The following is a 6,457-nucleotide window of genomic DNA, read 5'->3' on the forward strand; positions in this document are numbered from 1 at the left end:
TGGTGAGGCTTGGGCTTCCAGCACGAGTCCAGCCCAACTCCAGCTCAACTTTCTGCCATACACCCATTTACGTCGATTCCACAGAGCCACGCATTCGCGTGGGTGACGCGGAAACGTGGGGAAACTATTTTTCAAATGACGCGGCCGCGTCAGCGACTCTGTCGCGTGGATCAATTTGTGCCATTAGCGTGCCTCCAGCCACACTTTCGCGTGACTCTCTGTTCATCCTCATTTCTTCCAAACGCACATACGACGCGGACGCGTTGGCGACGCGTGCGAAAATCCCTTTTTTTTTTTTAAGTCTGAAAAAAAAATATGCAGAATGCACTGTTAATATGAATGTGATGCAAAACTCCAGGTTCAATATAATAAAATAAAATGAAACTCAAAAACAAATAAAACTAAATAAAAATGAAAAAACAACGAATATACCATGGTGGGTTGTCTCCCACCTAGCACTTTTAGTTAGAGTCCTTAAGTTGGACATTTGGTGAGCTCCCTGTTATGGTGGCTTATGCTTGTATTCATCCAGGAATCTCCACCAATGTTTGTATCTCCAGTAACCTCCGGGGTCCCAAACTAGGCGCAGAAAGCCTTCAATTAAGTTAAAGCAAGTGACAAGGCCCCAAGAGTGTTGATTACCGGGATGAATTCCGGGGTCCCAAATCTTGCTTTTGCATCCGTCTTTAAGTTGATTATCATGATTCCATCAGTGTGGTTCAGCTTTAGAATTCTCACTGAAACGTCCAAACAACTTCCTAGACCCATTCAATTGAGCTTTACACCAACCTTTGCATTTAAACTTAAAGCTTCCAACCATGATTAACCTTGCAGGATAATTCTTACCACTGGCCGTCTTCCTCTTACTCTTAATGCCACAAAGAGCTCTACGTTGACCATCCGTCTCCAGTAGCCCATATTCAAGTGGGATTAGAAAGCTAAGGGATATGAATTTTACCCACTTGAATGTTGTGAAGGATGATGGCAACTTAGGGGGAGGGGTTTCCAACAACTTTGGCAAGGTAATTTCAAGCTCCACTCCCTTGTGCTCTTCTTTGACATCTTCTACCTCTTGATCAACCTCTACAAAATCTTCAACCATGATCTGCCTTGGAGGTTGTACGCTCTTCTCAACATCAACATCAAACACCGTGGAAGGAGGCTCTGTGACTAGACTTTCCAATGGAGGTACAGCATCTCTTAAGTCTGCAACCACTTCTTCCTTTTTAATAATTGCTGCTTTGTCCAGTTGTTTAAGTATAAAATCGTACTCATCCTCGATGTTTTTCTTTCCATGACAACTACTTTCAACTATTTTTTCATCTTCAAGGGTTTCTCCTACCCTTACCCGTAGGGCCTCCTCTAGCTCTTTATGAAGTATGGATTCGCGAAGATGATTCCTTCTTTCCTGTTCCATATCAATAGCATAATTGGGATCATCTTGCTTTTGGATTGATGGATGTGGGTGTTCTTCCATGGAGGGTGGTGATGGGATGAAAAGATCATTATGTGGTTGAAAAGGAAGTGCACTAGAGCTTGAGGGTTGATTGTTGAAGGTATTTGGTGGTCTGATTTGGGCGACGAGAGCTTGTATAGTAGAGTTTAGATTAGCAAGTGCTTTCTCCATAGAGGTTTGGGGTGGATCTATGTATGGTTTATTTGGCTCATAAGGTGGTTGGTATGGTGGATGTGGGTTAGGGTCATATGGAGGTGAATGGTGGAAACGGGCTTGTGAGTATGATGGTCCAAAGTCATGTTGAGGAAAGGGTTCATAGGCATATGGTGGTGGTTGTTGATAGTCCACTGGAGGTGGTTGTTACCATGAGGGTTGATCAAATCCTTGTGGCTCCTCCCATCTTTGATTGTTCCAACCTTGATGCCTGTTCTCATTGTAATTTCTTCTTCCTACAACATAATTGTAACCAGACTCATAGCCAAAGGGGTGAGAGTTCATCGTAGCAAAATAAAAATTAAAAATGAAAATAAAAATAAATTTAAATTAAAAGGTTATTTAAATTTTGAATTTGAAAATTAAATTTTGAAATTTGAAAATTTTTAAATTTGAATTTTGAAATTTGATTTTTGAAATAAGATAAGATAAGATAAAAATTTTAAAAATAAAAATCTGAAATTTTTTTTCGAAAAAAATTAATTAAAAATATTTTTGAATTTAATGAGGAAAGAGAAAAACAATAAAATGACACCAAATTTCAAATTTTTAGATCAAAATGAAGAAAACAACTAAGAACAGCTTGAAGGTCAAGATGAACGCGAAGAATACTTGAAGATCAAGAAGAACACTAAGAACAAATTTTTCAAAATTTTTTTTTTTGATGACTAAATAAAAACCAATAACCTCTTAATTTATGAAAAAGCAAAAATAAAAACAAAAATAAAAACAAATAAACAAACAAAAAGCAAAAAATATTTACAATAACCAATAATAAGGCACACGTTTGCAATTCCCCGACAACGGCGCCATTTTGAAGAACTGAAGATTGATGGTTTAGAAGTTATAATAAACTCTCGTTGTGAGTATAGTTACTAAACCAAGTAATCAACCTTTCTTACAAACGTTTTGGTTGTCACAAGTAACAAACCCCTTTTAAAATTGATAACCGAGTATTTAAACCTCGGGTCGTCTTCTCAAAGAATTGCAGGGAGGTATGTTCTTATTATTGGTTATGAGTTTGTAAATTGGGGAAATTTGGAGTTTGGGCAATGGGCACGGGTATATTTTCAAAGCAATAAAAATAAATAAATAACTGAAAAATAAACTTTTGGCAAGGTATGAGAAATTGGAAGTCCAAACTTAGTTATCCTTATCAACAATAATGAAAGTTGAATCTTAATTCCACTTAGTTAACCTTTGCTATAACAAGGGAAGGTCAAGTGACTAATTAGTTAGATCTTTGAATCCTAGTTAATTCCTAAGAAAAGATTGGGATTATTGAAGAACAATTCAATTAGCAAGGATAACAATTATCAATTATGCTGTTGAATTGGATAACTCCTGAGTTATTGATTTCTTAACCAAGACCAAAAGGGAAAATATCTAAATTAAATTAAAAGCATTCATGTAAATTAAGCAATCAAACTACGTCTAAATATAAATTCAAGTCATAACATGGAAAGGTTCACAAGCCAATTGGGCAACATAAATCAAATACAAATAAAAGTATTAGATTATCTGAAAGTAAAAGAGAAATATAAAGTAAAAGGAATATTGAACTTGGGATTGAGAGTCACTCCTAAAACTAAGAGAAGTCCTAAATCCTAATCCTAAGAGAGAGGAGAGAACCTCTCTCTCTAAAAACTACATCTACTCATAAAATTGTGAATGTGAAAGCTTCTTTATGAATGGATGTATTCCCCCACTTTATAGCCTCTAATCTGTGTTTTCTGGGCCGCAAACTGGTCAGAAACAGCCCAGAAATCGCTGGAGAAGAATTCAAACACGCTGATTTCTGTCACTGCGACACGGCCGCATGGATCACGCGGTCGCGTCGCCTAGCGTCAAGGAAATTATAGCATATTATATATCAAATCGAAGTCTCGGATGTTAGCTTTCCAACGCAACTGGAACCGTGTCATTTGGACCTATGTAGCTAAAGTTATAGCCGTTTGAGTGCGAATAGGTCAGGCTGGACAGCTTAGCAATTTCTCCAACTTCTTGTATTACTTCTACTTTTGCATGCTTCCTTTCCATCCTCCATGCCATTCCTGCCTTATAATATCTGAAAACACTTAACACACATATCAAGGCATCTAATGGTAATAAGAGAGGATTAATAATAAGCAAATATAAGATCAAAGAAGCATGTTTTCAATCAAAACACATAATTAGGAAGGAAATATAAAACCATGCAAATAGTATGAATAAGTGGGTAAAGAGTTAATAAAAACCACTCAATTGAGTACAAGATAAACCATAAAATAGTGGTTTATCAGACACCGTCTGAACATCATGACAACACTTTACCATTACCACTAGCTCCGGATGATCCAGAACCTAGCCATGAGCAGAAATTGGAATTAAATCCTCTTCCTCCACACCTCAAGTATGCTTACCTTGAGGATAATCAGAAGTTTCCAGTTATCATTGCAAGGGAACTCACTTCTCAACAGGAAGAGCAACTTCTTAGTGTGCTAAAAAAACATAAGAGAGCAATTGGATGGAGCTTGGCGGATATAGTAGGCATCAGTCCTCAAGTTTGTGAGCACAGAATATATTTAGAAGAGGAATCGAAACCCGTCCGTCAACCCCAAAGAAGATTGAATCCCACCATCTTAGAAGTTGTCAAGAAAGAAGTGACTAGGCTACTTGAAGTAGATATCATTTACCCCATCTCAGACAGTGAATGGGTCACTCCAGTACAAGTGATGCCCAAGAAGTCTGGAGTCACAACAGTAAAGAATGAACATGGAGAGCTCCTGACAACTAGAGTGCAGAATTCATGGAGGGTTTGCATTGACTATAGGCGTCTCAACCAAGCTACTCACAAGGATCATTACCCCTTGCCATTTATTGATCAGATGCTCGATCGCCTATCAGGTAAATCCCATTATTGCTTTTTAGATGGTTATACAGGCTACTTTCAAATTCATATAGCTCCTGAAGATCAGAAGAAGACCATTTTTACATGTCCCTTTGGAACGTATGCTTATAAAAGATGCCTTTTGACTTGTGTAATGCACCCGCTACTTTCCAAAGATGCATGATGAGTATCTTCTCAGATCTTATTGAGAACTGTATGGAAGTATTTATGGATGATTTTAGCATATATGGTGATTCATTTGACCTTTGCTTGGATAGTTTAGCTAGAGTATTAGACAGGTGTGTTAGTTCAAACCTTGTATTGAATTTTGAAAAATGTCACTTTATGGTAAAACAAGGGATTGTTCTAGGACATGTTGTCTCTAAAACTGATATTTCAGTAGATCCAGCAAAGGTGGATGTCATTTCTAGTTTATCTTACCCCTCCTCCGTGAGGGAAGTCTGTTCGTTCCTTGGCCATGCAGGTTTTTACAGAAAATTCATTAAGGACTTCAGTAAGGTAGCATTACCTTTATCCAGACTACTGCAGAAAGATATTGAGTTCGAGATTAGTGAGGATTGTATGAAAGCATTTGATAAGCTAAGGATCGCCCTGACTCAAGCTTCGATTGTGAGAGGACCAGACTAGAGCCAGCAATTTGAAATTATGTGTGATGCCTCCAACCATACAGTAGGAGCGGCACTGGCTCAGCGTGATGGTAAGGACCCTTTTGTAATTGCCTATGCATCTAAAACATTAGATGCTACTCAATCTAATTACACTACTACTGAAAAAGAGCTTCTTGCTATTATTTTTGCTCTGGATAAATTCTGAGCCTATTTACTTGGTACTAAGGTAGTAGTATACTCAGACCATGCAGCTCTAAAATATTTATTAGCTAAAAAGGAGTCCAAACCAAGGTTGATACATTGGATACTCCTGCTGCAAGAATTTGATTTAGAAATTAAGGATAGGAGTGGTAACCAGAATTTAGTGGCAGACCACATGAGTCGCCTTGAGCATATTAAGGATGACTCCACTCCTATAAATGATGCTTTCCCATTTGATAGCTTGCATGCAGTATCTGAAATAGTTCCTTGGTATGCACCTGTAGCTAATTATCTAGTTAGCCATACTTTTCCTTCCAATTTTACTAAACATCAAAGGCACAAGCTGACCAGGTAATTAGAAAGTGTGTACCCCAATCAGAATTCTAGTCCATTTTAGAGGCATGCCACTCTTCTGAGAGTGGAGGACATTTTGGCCCTCAAAGAACAGCTAGAAAAATCTTAGACTGTGGATTCTGGTGGCCTACTCTTTTTAAAGATGCTGCTGAATTTTGTAAATCTTGTTCCCCATGCCAAAGATTTGGTAACATATCCAAGATGGATGAGATGCCTCAACAGATTATGCTTTTCTATGAAATTTTTTATGTTTGGGGCATTGACTTCATGGGTCCATTTCCAAACTCTAATGGTTACCTTTATATACTGTTAGCTATAGATTATGTTTCTAAATGGGTGGAAGAAATTCCTACCCATACTGATGATGATGCTAACACTATTATATGTCGCTTTGGATCACCACAAACAATCATGAGCGATTAAGGTACTCACTTTTGTAACAGGAGACTAACAGGATTACTGAAAAAGCATGGGATAGTTCACAAAGTAGCAACCGCTTATCATCCCAAGACTAATGGACAAGCAGAAGTGTCTAACAGGGAGATTAAATGCATTCTAGAGAAAATAGTAAAGCCTCATAGGAAGGATTGGAGTGCCAGGCTACAAGATGCACTCTGGGCATATAGAACAAGATATAAGACACCCATTGGGATGGGGCCTTCCGCTTAGTATACGGAAAGGCTTGCCACCTTCTAGTGGAGGTGGAACACAAGGCTTTCTGGGCTGTAAGGGAAT

This window comes from Arachis hypogaea, chromosome 14, assembly GCF_003086295.3.
Source record: "Arachis hypogaea cultivar Tifrunner chromosome 14, arahy.Tifrunner.gnm2.J5K5, whole genome shotgun sequence".
In the NCBI taxonomy this organism is placed as follows: Eukaryota; Viridiplantae; Streptophyta; class Magnoliopsida; order Fabales; family Fabaceae; genus Arachis; species Arachis hypogaea.